This window comes from Balaenoptera physalus, assembly GCF_965194825.1.
Source record: "Balaenoptera physalus genome assembly, chromosome: 14".
In the NCBI taxonomy this organism is placed as follows: Eukaryota; Metazoa; Chordata; class Mammalia; order Artiodactyla; family Balaenopteridae; genus Balaenoptera; species Balaenoptera physalus.
Window position 1 is genome coordinate 29,616,620 of NC_138893.1, and position 12,124 is coordinate 29,628,743.

At 49.4% G+C, this 12,124-nt stretch overlaps 1 protein-coding gene across 7 annotated transcripts in view; it reads left to right on the top strand.

Annotated features, from left to right (window-relative positions):
• The window catches only part of CTBP2 (C-terminal binding protein 2), a 164,471-nt gene that overhangs the window by 2,532 nt on the left and 149,815 nt on the right, over positions 1-12,124 (top strand). The gene's annotated exons all lie outside the window — the stretch shown is intronic.

The following is a 12,124-nucleotide window of genomic DNA, read 5'->3' on the forward strand; positions in this document are numbered from 1 at the left end:
CTGAGTCTGCGTGTGCGCGCGAGTGTGTGTGGTGCGCCCAGCCCCCGAATACTTTTTCCGGAGGCGGCCCAAGCAGCAGTTGGCTCCAAGGGCACCCGGGTTTAGTATTTTACAAGGGAAAGGAGGAATTTTTCGTAGAAATCCCCGCTTGATCTGCGTCCTTGCGGTGCAGGCTGCTGGCAGTGGCCTGCGTAGTCATGCCGGGCTCACTTGCCCTATCCGGGGTAAACAGATCTTTCTGGATTTTTCCCCCTTTTTTCTTTTTTAAAGACTAGAGATCGGGTTAAGTTCTTAGAGAGTCATACGTGAGTGGCTTGAAGGGTAGACAAGAGAATTCTATTCTATAAATATGCATTGGGAATTTAAAATGCTAAGTGCCTTATTTGCAATTCTGTTGGATATTGTAGAGACTGGTATATTTTTATCTGACATGGATAATTTGGAGGGGACGTTTATTTTGGTTAGTTTACTAAGTGATTCTGCCTCCCGACTTTGGCGAAATATATCAAACTCTGGTACTACTCTTTCAAAGAAGACACTCTTCTCTGCTAGCTAGGTGCTTGGGCTCAAAGGCAGTTAAAAATTTACCCCGTGTTCAGTACCTAAGACTGCTGTTCTGCCTCTAGGGTTCTCAAAGTAGAACTTTAGTTTTCATGTGCTTAGGAGAATTCCACTGTTTTGATTTTTTTTTAATAAATTTTCTACATTTTGAAGTAATGGGACTTTAAAGCATCTTGTTTTCATAATCATTTGATTTCAAAGCATACTTCTTAAAGCAATTATAAAGCAATATTCAAAATGCTAATTAAACACTTTCAGTCAGAGCAGCTTTAATATAATATTGAAACAGGAGTTCTTTTCTCTTTTTTAAGTAAGAGGGACTGTATCCCAGAGTTGAAACACTAAATATCCTTTTGTCTAGCATCAGATCTCTGGGCTGCTCTGACACACTCTCTGGTAAAAACCCCTAGTGCCCTTTCTACTGCCCCCCCCCCCCAAAGAAAAGTTAATGAGATGGTAGAGTTCAAGCAAAAAAGCAGGCCCTCCTTCTTGCAAAATATGCTTCTAGTTGCCATTGAAGTTGGATGCTAGCTGTGAATGCACTTGCCTTTAATGAAACCAGTTTAATCGTTCACACTTGATCAAGTATAACAGGACCAAACAAAGGAAAGAAGCCAGCATATTTCTGTAGAGCATTGAGGGGTTTAGTGTTAAGTGTTGATGTTGGGTCGACCCCTCCCCCTACTCTGTCCCCAGTACAAGGGAGTGAGGGTTGAAGGCAAAGGGAATTTATGACACTGATTGGTTTTCTGTGCCCGAGGAGTAGGGGACCCCAGTTTGTCCCTGTAGAAAGCAGTTATTAGAGGGAATTTACAAATCTTGGGTTTGGAGCTTGTTTTGGACCTGACATGGTGCTTTTTGGTTTAATTCTTTTTCCTGTTTGGGAAGATAAAGCTAGGCGGTATGTTTTCTCCCTCCTTTCTGATTGTACATTAATAAAGCTAGGTGGAGGGCGCTCTGCGTAGCTCTGCAGATTTGAGCTCAGAGCCCTGTTATTTAGGATTTCACTTGGGATCTTTGACCATCCTGAACTGGGTGTTCTCCTGGGGGAGGGGCAGGGCAAATTGCCTTTTCTTAACTGTGGTTTAAACAACAACAACAGCAGCAAAAAAATCTCTTTGTCCCTAAAATGTATTCCTTTGCCAGGCTCGAATTGCAACTTATGTCTGGCACTTAGTCATTGACTGGGTGAAGAAATATTTGCAAAGTGTGTCTCTTTAAAGTTAAAAAACTAAAAAAGTTTGGCTACTTAAAAACAAACACTACTAGCATTGTAAAAATACACCAGTGACATACTTTGTGAGATATTTTGGCCTTTTAAGACTCAGGGCACACCTGTTCCTGTGGAGTCGAGTTTGCTTTCCCTGGCATTGTTAATCTGGTCGTGTACACAAGACGAAACAGGAAAACTTACTCTTCGTATAATTATTAACTAGCCATCAGTTACCCTTTCAGGGAATAATCAATAACTTTACTCTTGACTTGTAAAACTCCAGAAAGAAATCCTATTCATAAGCCCTGAAAGTGTTTTAATGAGAGACGAAGTGAAACAAACAGCCACAGCAACAACAAACAAAACTGCAAAATCAACCTGCAACTTTTTCAGTGTCCTGAGTAGCCAGCGACAAGGTAAATGAAGGATGAGTATGCAACGTAGGTGCTGAGCAAGCACAGCGCTGGATTGGGAAAGGATATTATTGCTGGGAACTGTTAAAATGCTAAAGCAAAGAGAGTTCAGGATAACTCACACCGTTTGAAATCCTTGAGACTCAAAACCAAAAGGGCGGCCCCGCTGAGGTCTAGCACCAGAACGCCATTTGCCAACAATTCTCTTCCATCATGAATCATTTTTGAAGGCAAAGTTATCCCCTTTGTGCTTAACACTTTCCCTAAATGGAAAAAATTTAAAGAGTTTACAGCAACAGCAGAATGGCCACCCCAGTTGTCATTTTTTACCACTGTCATTTTAATATAGAAGGGCTGTCATCATAACATATGTGAGTACAAGCCTGGGTCCCTCTGTTACTAATCTTTCTATCAGTGAAAAGCAGCAGCCCAAGTGTCTCATGTCCCTGATACAGGCCACAAATATATATTCATATAGTACGTGATTGGGAAAGGAAATTTATCTCTTTTCAGCAGGGCACAACTCCTGTAATATTTCCACCACCTGGCTGATAGTTCAATTACAGAGGGTGGAACACATTTCTGTAGTAATTTAAAAATGGGAGTGCAGTTTGCTTGGCCCTTCAAATAGAAGTTCTTGTACTTAACACCGTGTATTGAAATATCGGGGTGTCTTATTCCCCAAGAAAGTTCCTGCATTTCACTAGCTAAGGAATGCTTGTGTGGACTTCCAGTACTGCAGACTTTTAGTAGGCACATGAAAATGCTGGAATGGATCTGCTCTCAGAGGCTATACTGCCTGGGCAGTATCAGTTTTCTCCCTTACAGCTGGTAAGCATGTCCTAATTTACACTCCTACGGTTAAAGTTACAGCATCCTGGGAAAGAAGGAAAAATGCAAATCTTCCCCCCCCAATCAATCTTTTGAAGTTAATTTTTATTCAAGTCTGTGTTTGATGGAATATGTATCAAAAACTTATGAAAGGGTATTTTTTTTTCTTTTTTTTTTTTAAACACACCTATCTCTGGGTTTGGAAAATTACATTTAATAATTGCTAAAAACTTCAGAACCATTTTTAAGGTGTTCAGTGTTTCTTTTGATCATGATTTAATGGATAGTATCCAAAAGCCATCAGTGTGACTCTAATGATCTTCACAAATTAATGTTTGGGCTTCATCTGTAGTTTGCTTTTAGCCATCATTATTAGTATTTCAAGCCTAAATTATGGCTGCACTTGGGCCTTCAGGACTGCACCAGTGAAAAGAAGGGCTTTGCACATTGTGCAAAAAAAAAAAAAAAAAAAATGGGATTCACAAATGAATACAGAATGTACAATAGGGAGCAAGCCAGGCCATTGTTTGTGTGGAATGTTGACTATGGGAGCCAAGGGGCAGTTTCGCCTTCATTCTTCTAACTGCTCGAGAACACAGAAACTTCAGGAGCTGCAGACAGGATGGGAACCAGAGTCACAATCATCTGTCTTTGCCTGGCATGGAAATTGGGGTCGCCGGCCTGCTCCCTTTCCAGACTTTTTCTTAGAAGGTGGTCTTTTCTGGACTGCTGGGGAACTCTGTGTGCTTCTTCTTCTCAGTGATCTGCTTTTTGGAGCAAAGATTCTAAAAGCAGATAGTAGGGTTCTTCTAAGAAAGTGTAAACGAAGCAGAGTTTTTCCCCCCCTGAAATGCAATTTTCAGAAATCACGTTCAACGCTTACCAGAAACTGAGGCATCTGAAGTCATAGGAAGCAGTTGTGTTTATTTTTATTATTCTCCTCACATTAGTTTTTAGTCTGTTTGTGGTGTTAGGGAAAGTGCGGCTAAAACGAGTATTTGTTGGATTTTCGTATTTTGTTGCACAGGTGCTGCCATTTCTGAAAATGCTCCTCTGTATTGCATCTTCCTCCTCCATTCACAAAGCTTCCTGCTTCTACAGGGGAGCTGAGGTTCCAAAGTGGAGCCAAAACTCTATTGCTAAAGGGGCAGGCGCTCGTGTTAACTTTCTTTTTTGCCTCTCCTGGAAGTGGGATCAGTGTAGCCCTGGCCCATTGTTGGGGGCTGATGCCCCTTCTGCCTGGAACTTTGGGGGCCAGTTGATGTTTCCATCTGTATCTAGCCTAGTTCCTCCTTGAGTGAATGTTTTAGAAATGATCTGCTTTAACTGTTTCTGTAACGAAATTTAACAGATGGTTGCCTAGGGGTGGCTTAATATTCACAAAAATTGTGATAAAATGGTTGGGTTCTTTCTTATTCCTGGAGCAAATGATGCTTTTGCTTTTATGGAGAATTGTGACTTCTATCCTGGGTAATAACAGAGCCTGCATTCTCCCCAGGATCAGATGGTGTTTAGGGGATGTTAATCCCGAATAGCTGTTGTTGCCTGAACTTGGTGGGCAGCCTCACCTTTGGTTGGTGTTCACTGAGAGTCCAGAAATGTCCCAGGGTAGGGGGGAAGGCAGTGCTTTTCCACAAAATGGTGTGGTTCTTAAAATTCATCCTGCTTGTGAGATGAAAACACAAAGAAAACCTTCCTTTACACTGTTGCTTTTTCTCCCTCTCAAAAGTGCTCAGAAACCTGCTTTTTGCATTAAAATAAATCTTTAATTATGACTTGAAAGACACTATTAACTGGCTTGAAGCTTGGTTGGAAGTAGTGGCAACGTTTCTGTGTCTCATCCCAGCCCAGGTTGTGGCAGAAACTTGGAAGCGTCTTTTTAAGGAATTCGTCACATGGATGATGTGTGGGTCTTTTTCTGCAGCGCTGGGGCTGGCCAAGGGTTTGTAAACTCGCTGCTGCGCTCCAGCCATGCCTGAAATCTGGCTTCCAGCACAGGACAAACAAAAACTTCATTATGGAGTCGTGGAATCCCAGGAAGTTTCTTTGGAAGGAACTGTAGACTGAGATTATAGAGGTCAGCTCCTCTGGCCTGATGGGATTGTCCCCCCACCCCCCAACCCCCTGCCCCAGGTATATGGCAATTTAAAAAGCCTAAAGGCTAGCTGTTGAGGCTAGCAAAGAATCACTTGTTAGGTGAAAATGACCTGAATCCAACCTGGAAGTGATAGTGTTGTAGCTGCCCCAGGTGTGTGAGTGTGTGTGGGGTAGGAGGAGCAGCTGGTGAAGTTCCTTTGCTGTAGGGGGTGGAGGCCAGGAAGCGGTTTGTGCACCTTTCCTGCTGAATGAACTCTGGCTGGGACTTTATTCTTTTGCTGATGGATGTCGTTAGTGCGGTGGGTCTAGAAGTGCAAATAAAGTTTCTGCTAGTTCAGGCCCAGGTGGGTCTGGGGAAGGGGTAGGGGTCATGCCTGCACATCCTTTTGGATGGTGGGGAGCCCATAGGGTGTTGCAGCTTCCGGGCCTGCCCACCTGGACTGCAGCCGGAGCCCGCAGCGAGCCGGGAGGGCTCTCAGGAGCTCTGAAAACCCTGTCCAAGAATGGTTGAGGGGACTGGAGTGGAGCGGCCTTGCCTGGTCACGTGGGCTTGCTTTGCTGGGGAGGGACAGGGTGCTGGTGACACCACGGATGCCTTGCTGTTGGAGCTGCCAGGCCAGATGGCCTGCGTGGGCTCCTAGCACTGGCTGAGTTTGACTGACCACTGGGCCCGGGGTGGTAGGGCAGAGCTTTCCGAACAGCAGAGACCCCGATGGTGGCCCACACTTGGGGGCACCTGCCTGCTGAGCTGAGGGGTGGGAATGCTGCGTTTTCTTCCCCGGGGGTGTGACAAATATTTTAAAAGTTTCTTTCCGGCTCTTCTCCAGACGTTGAAGTGTGGGCTGCATTGCTGACTGATGCCTCCAGCTGCCACTGCAGGCCTGGATGGAGCAGGAGGTCCAGTGTGGCTGCCACGGTTTCTACCCATATTCCTTAGTATCTCAGGAGGACACAGAGATGTTCCAGAATCTTTTTTTCTCAGTGCTTTCTGCTTACGGGCTAGAAGTCACTCCAGGAGGGCAATCAATAAAGAGTATATTTTGCTGTACAGATATCAGTGTGCACATATAAGTGTCTATAAGTAAAGTCTCAGAATGTTTTTGATCTTAAAAACATTTCACAGTCATTAATCTTCACGATGCTCCTGCCGGCTAGGTAAATAGAGCAATTCCTATTTTATGCGAGGATGAAACATTGAATTGCCTCCCCCGAGTCATAAAGAAGCTGGTCTCCGCCTCCTGTTTCTGTAGCTCGAGTTCGGGGGCCTCGGGCGCCGGGAACCCCAGCGTTCCGCCCAGACTGACCGCAGGGTGACTTCCGGGCTCCTGCACGACCTTCTGCTGCGGGGAGGGCAAAGTTGGGCCTGGGTGAAGGCCAACCGCCCTACCTGGCTGCCCTCTACCTGAGGGGGCGTGGTCTGCGGCTGCACTACCCCGAATGCGCCCCGTCAGCCGGGGTGCTGGGCCTTGCTATAAGGACGGCTCTCCTGGCGTCTGGGGTTCCGGGATTCTAGGACCCCAGGCCCGAAGGTGAGGTCCCCCTGATCCCCTGGGCCCCGCGGACCTGGCAGCTCCGCTCCTCCCCTCCAGGCTGGCTCACCTGGCGGCCCCGCCCCCGAAGGCCGCCTACCTGGCGGCCCCGCCCGCCTTTTCCTTCCCCTGCCCCCCGGCTGGACCCCGCAGGCTCGCGTGTTTATCCCGCCACCCCATCCCCCGCGCTGTACCCGACTCCGCCGGAAGCGCCCCTCCCCTCGCGCTTTGCCCTTTCACTTGTAAATAGGGAGCTGCTTCCCGCCGCTGGGAATTTGTCGATAGGTGATAGAAATGGCCCTTACCCCCACCAGTGCCCACTTCCTCCTTCCTCCCGCAGCCCATTGTGCGGGGTACCGCCCCTCGCCGCCGCCCACCCGCGGGCTCGCCCGTGCCCCTCCCAGTCCCCCCGGCCGGGACGTGGAAGGAGCCCCGAGAGGACGCAGGACACCGAGGTGGGTCCCGAACCCGCGGCGAGGCTCGGAGCAGAACCAGGTACCTGGCTGGACCGTGCCCGAGCCACCCCAGCGATCGCGGGCTCCGGAGATCTGAAACCTGAGTCGTGTTGTCCCTGTCTGTACAGCCCACTCCCAGCGGACAGGGAGGTTCGATGGTGGCAGAGATGCGACAAGCGGTAAACGGCCCCATCGCTGGGACTTGGCCGGCTTGGCATCCCGTCCCGGGGGCGGTGTTGAGGCCGCGGTTTCTGCCGCAGCCTTCCAATCTGGCTCTTTTACTTGTACCAATAGCGCGGTGGTAGTTCCGAGGGCTACCCCGTCCTCCCTCAGAATCTACATCCTTCTCACACTGCAGCACTTGTCCCGGCGTGGGGCTTGATGAGCCATGTGACTAGAGGTTGCAGGGGCAGTAAGTGTGGAGCCAGGATGAAACGGGGCTTTTCCACCCTGCACCCCTCTCATCCTTGGTGGAGGAATTCCTGTGTGTTCGGCTCTTTCTATCCTTGCAAACTTAAATTTGATACTTAAGAAGTCCATGCAGACCATGTAAGTAGTTCTGTTATTTCTGTGAAGGTAACACTATAACTACCCTTGATTGATCCTTTACTTAGAATCTTTGTCACTTTCACTGGACGCTTGGCCTGTGTTGCGTTTGACCTTTACAACAAGGTGGGTGAGGTGTCAGGCCCAGGGGACACTTGGGTGACTTGTCCATCGCCCTCTCTGCCCTCCAAGTGGCAGAGCTGGGAATTGAACAGGCTCTTGGAAGTGAGGACTGGGCAGGATTCCCTGGTGAAGGAGCCGCTCTTCCCGCCGCCCTGAGAGCAGAGGGGAGGTGAGGGTTCAGGCTTGCCCTGAATCAGGCATGTTCTCCCCAGGATTCAGATGGCTTCTCAGAAACAATTATCTTTCTCAGGCCCAGAGTTGCTTTCTAGATCACATGGGACTGTGAGAAGTCTGGCTTGTTTTAATTTCCTTCTTTGATTAGTGGTCTTTTGTTGGGATCTCACAATCTAATGCTAAGGAAGGATTTCTAGATAGTTTCCTGGACCAGGCCTGTTTTAAATTCACTACACTTTCTGAGTTAATGAACAGCATGGCTCCTGATCTGAAGCCTGAGGCAGGCTCAGGAGATGGGGGGCCGCATTGGGTGCACAGGGAGAATTCTGCCTCTGGACCACAGACTGACTGTCCTGGCAAAGACGAGACACCGGAAGGACCTCAAGGGCTAGGCACAGTGCTATTGATCGGCCTCTTTGAGGTAGAAGTGATAGTCACTGTTTCACCAATCAAGAAACAGCGTGGGGGGAGGGCGGGGGGTTGGAGTTCAGCAACTAAGGGAGCCAGAAGTCAATTCCACCTGGCTCTGGTTTCTCTGTAATTGATTGAGGCTTTTGGCTTTTGATTGGGACTTGAGTACATTTGGGGATGGCTTTGCTATGCTCGCCAAATCAGACCCCTCTGTCCTCCTGATCTCATTTCCTCCCTTGCCTCTATCTGGGTGTCTCTGATGTGCACATCCCCCCCACCCCACCCCCCAGCAAGCACACACGTGTGTGTATGAGCACACACATACACACACATGCCCTGAGATGATGTGGCTAGCTTTCACAGTGTTTAGGTTTTTTTGTTTTGTGTTTGTTTTTTCTGGTAAAATTGGGTTTAGTAGCCAGGTGCTCGACAAGCCTGTGGTCTGGATGAGTGACCTCAGTGGGAGTCTTCTCAAGTGAGCCCCCTCCGTCCTAGCATGTGCCCTCACTTGGGGGAGGGGCTGGAGGTGGATGGGGCGCTCCCCTCCCTCACTCCGGCTGCTTCTCACTTTCCAGCTGGATTCATTATGCACATCTTACAGTGGGAGTTGGTTCCTGTGTTCAACATGGGGGAATTTGGGAAAAGAGACAGGGAAGATGGTGAGGATTTCACCTAATTGGAATAGTCTGTTTGCACCACTCCTGTAAAAACTGGCGAGAAACTTGATTCTGCTGGGTAAACCTCCTTTGGGTTGCGGCCCTGCATTTGTGTTGGCCTTGGAAAGGAATTTGAATTAATACTCCCGAACAAAAGGAACAGCTTTCTTTTCAAAGAGGCTATCAGAGAATTGAAAGGGAATGGCACAAAGTTGGGTGTGTCCTGAAATCTGGAGACCGGCCCTGCCTGGGTGATTAACTCACCTGAAAGGCACCCGGAGCAGGTGATGTGGAAGCTCTCCTACTGACCTTGGCTTCCTTTAGGGTAAGGTCCCCGCAAGGTGGAGATTTTCCTGAAAAACAGGCTTTCCTTTAATTACAAGATTATCCTCCTGCCCTACCATGCTTCTCTTCCTTTCGTGAACACGTGTGTGCTTGCAGACACGTGTGTGCTTGGGAAATAAATCCCTGAAGTCTTTGCTGGTGCTCCAAGGCTCCAGTGGGCCTGGGCGGTGGTGGGGACACTGCAGACTCCCTCTCCCAGCCTTTGGGTTCTGCCCTGTTTCCTGGAGGTTGAGGGCAGCGCGGGGCGCGGGGTCGGGGTCGGGGGCTTTTGACCAATTAGTCCGGTCCAGCTTGGGTCATGATTATATTCTGCCTATTTTAAGTCCCCCCTGCAGTTTTCACACAGGGTCTCCATTCTGCTTCACTTCCCATGGGAAAGGGTGGTGCATGGCGGGTGCAGGCACGCCAGGATTAGCCCTGGGCCAGCTCGTGCCTCTCAGGCCTCAGCGGTGCTCGTTGGGACCCGAGAAGGAGAAGCTGCTGCTTCCATGGGGGCCTTTCTGCCTGGAGGGTGGATGTGGCCGGGTCTGAAGGCATTTAAGTACAGGAATGTTCTCATGGCCCTTATGGTTTTGTTAGCCTTGGCCAGCCGAGAGCCAGGATTTGTGGGTGGTCCCAGAACCTTTTCTGGGTCTGCAGGTGTGTATCCCTGTCCTCTTCCGGGTTTAGGGATCCCTGGCTCTGCAGAAACGCCCCTGGGCTTGGCATCCCGAGTTCCTCCACAAGGACACGGGGGAAATCTGATAGGTTTCCCCCACGTGCCCTGTTGGTGCCGCGGTGAGTACACCAGGTTTCCCGAGACCCTATTTTTCTCGGCCTTGGCCTTGTGCAGAGTTCTGTTTATTCTCCCTGTTCCTCCAAGGTGCTTGCTGCTTTTCGCTCAGGGCTGAGGATTTTTTTTTTTTTCCCACACACAAACATCCTTTCTTCTCGTTTCTCAACTAAGCCTGGGATTAAGAATGTGGCTTCATCTGACAAAAGCCAGGAGATTTCAGAATTAACGTTGGAATTCTATCTGTAGTGATGTCTTCCTGAGTATTTAAGGAGGGCTTTGAACAGTGGGTAATTTTCTTCTTCCCTAAACTGGCCAGACGTGCTCCAAGTAGTGGGCAGAGAAAGCGGCTCAAAGTGGTTTGAGTTTTCTTTGCGGTAATTGTGAGCTTGCCTTACTGAGTCTCCTGTGTCCCAGGGGCAGGAAGGAGAGGGGCTGTGACTAACAGTTGTTTGGGTTGTGCTCTTGATGTGTGTCTCAGACGACCCAAGAGCTTAGACGCCCCTCAGAGCTCAGCAGAACCGCTAGAAATGCACATTGCAAGTATAACTCTGGTTCTTAAAAAGGTTTCTCTGCAAGGGAGATTAACGGGTTTTTTCCTAATTTATTTCATCTTCTGTAGCTGCAGTGGGCAGGCTGGGGTCTTGGAGGGAGAGTGAATGGTGGGAGTTGGGTCTGGGTGCCTTGTCGTTAGTGGGGAAGAGGGCAGGGTCAGTGCAGGGACCACTTTTTGGCCGTGCTTGTATCTGGGAGTTTTGCAACCTGGTGATTACTTGGCATGTCAGGCTCCAGGCTGAGATCCAGAAGCTTTTCTCTGGGCCACCCTGGAGCACTGGGCTGACCTCAGTGTGACCTGGGGACTCACTCTGATGGTGAGGGAGAGGTCCCACCAAGGCAGTGAATGTCTGCCTCCTTTGCCAGGGCTGAGGCTGGGCCCAAGGAGGGACAGCCCTGCCCCCAAATATACACACGTCCCCACCAGCAGAGGACGAGGCATCAGATGGGGCAGACTGTTCTAGAAAGTGTGGGAAAAAGGAGGGATGGAACGAGACACACGATTGCATTCGGGATTTCACGAGCCCTCGCAAAGGGCTTCCGTTTCCGAATCGGAAGCAAGGGTAAGAACAGGGGTGGGCTACAAGGATTTGACGACGTAATATTTATAAAGAGTTTAGAACAGGCCCGACACATTGTACGTGTTTGTTAAATTTATAAAAATACAAAATAAATAAACAAGTAAATCAGTTGCTCCTGCTGGGAGGTGCTGTGTGCCCGGTGGAGCAGATTTCCTTGTGCTCCCTGGGCCTTGACTGCCTTGGTTGTGCAGGGTGGGAAATGGGACTTGCTGGTCACAGAGATGGTGAGTGGGCCCTTTCCTAGGGGAATGCGTCCACCAGGGAAGGGAGGTTTTATCCTTTGCATTTAAACGATGGATGAGTCTTCCGGAGTCTGGAGAAGTGCCCGGTGAAGGGGGCGGGGCCCAGGGAGAAGTGTTTGTGGTGGGAGATCCAGGTCCTGGTGCTCTTAAAAAATACCTGAGTCTGCCTCACACAGGACCGGGAAGGGCCCGGGAAGGCACCGGGAAGCGCCCGGGAAGGCACCGGGAAGGGCCCGGGAAGGCACCGGGAAGGGCGGGTGGACGCTGGCTTGGTTAGGGAGCAGCCCGTCTTCTCCTCCATTCCTGGGGCCAAAGTGATGAACTGAAAACCGTTCAGGAGGTTGTTTTTAGACTGTGGAATGTGACTCGGTATTAGGTCACTCTGAGAAATGCCCAGTAAAATATTTACTTTCTATTTAAGACCTACTTTCCCTTCCCAGAGAAGGAAGAAAAAGCGAGGGGTTGGGTGCTGCCCTCCTTTGCCTGAGGACAGCCAGCATTAACCCGTGGGGGCCTCTGGGGTGCTGTGGCAGTGAACTTGCTTCCCAGAGAACGGTGTGTTGGGTTTGTCTTCCTGGCACGTGGTGGGCACTTGGTCAGCAGCAGCTTTGGTGACTGGC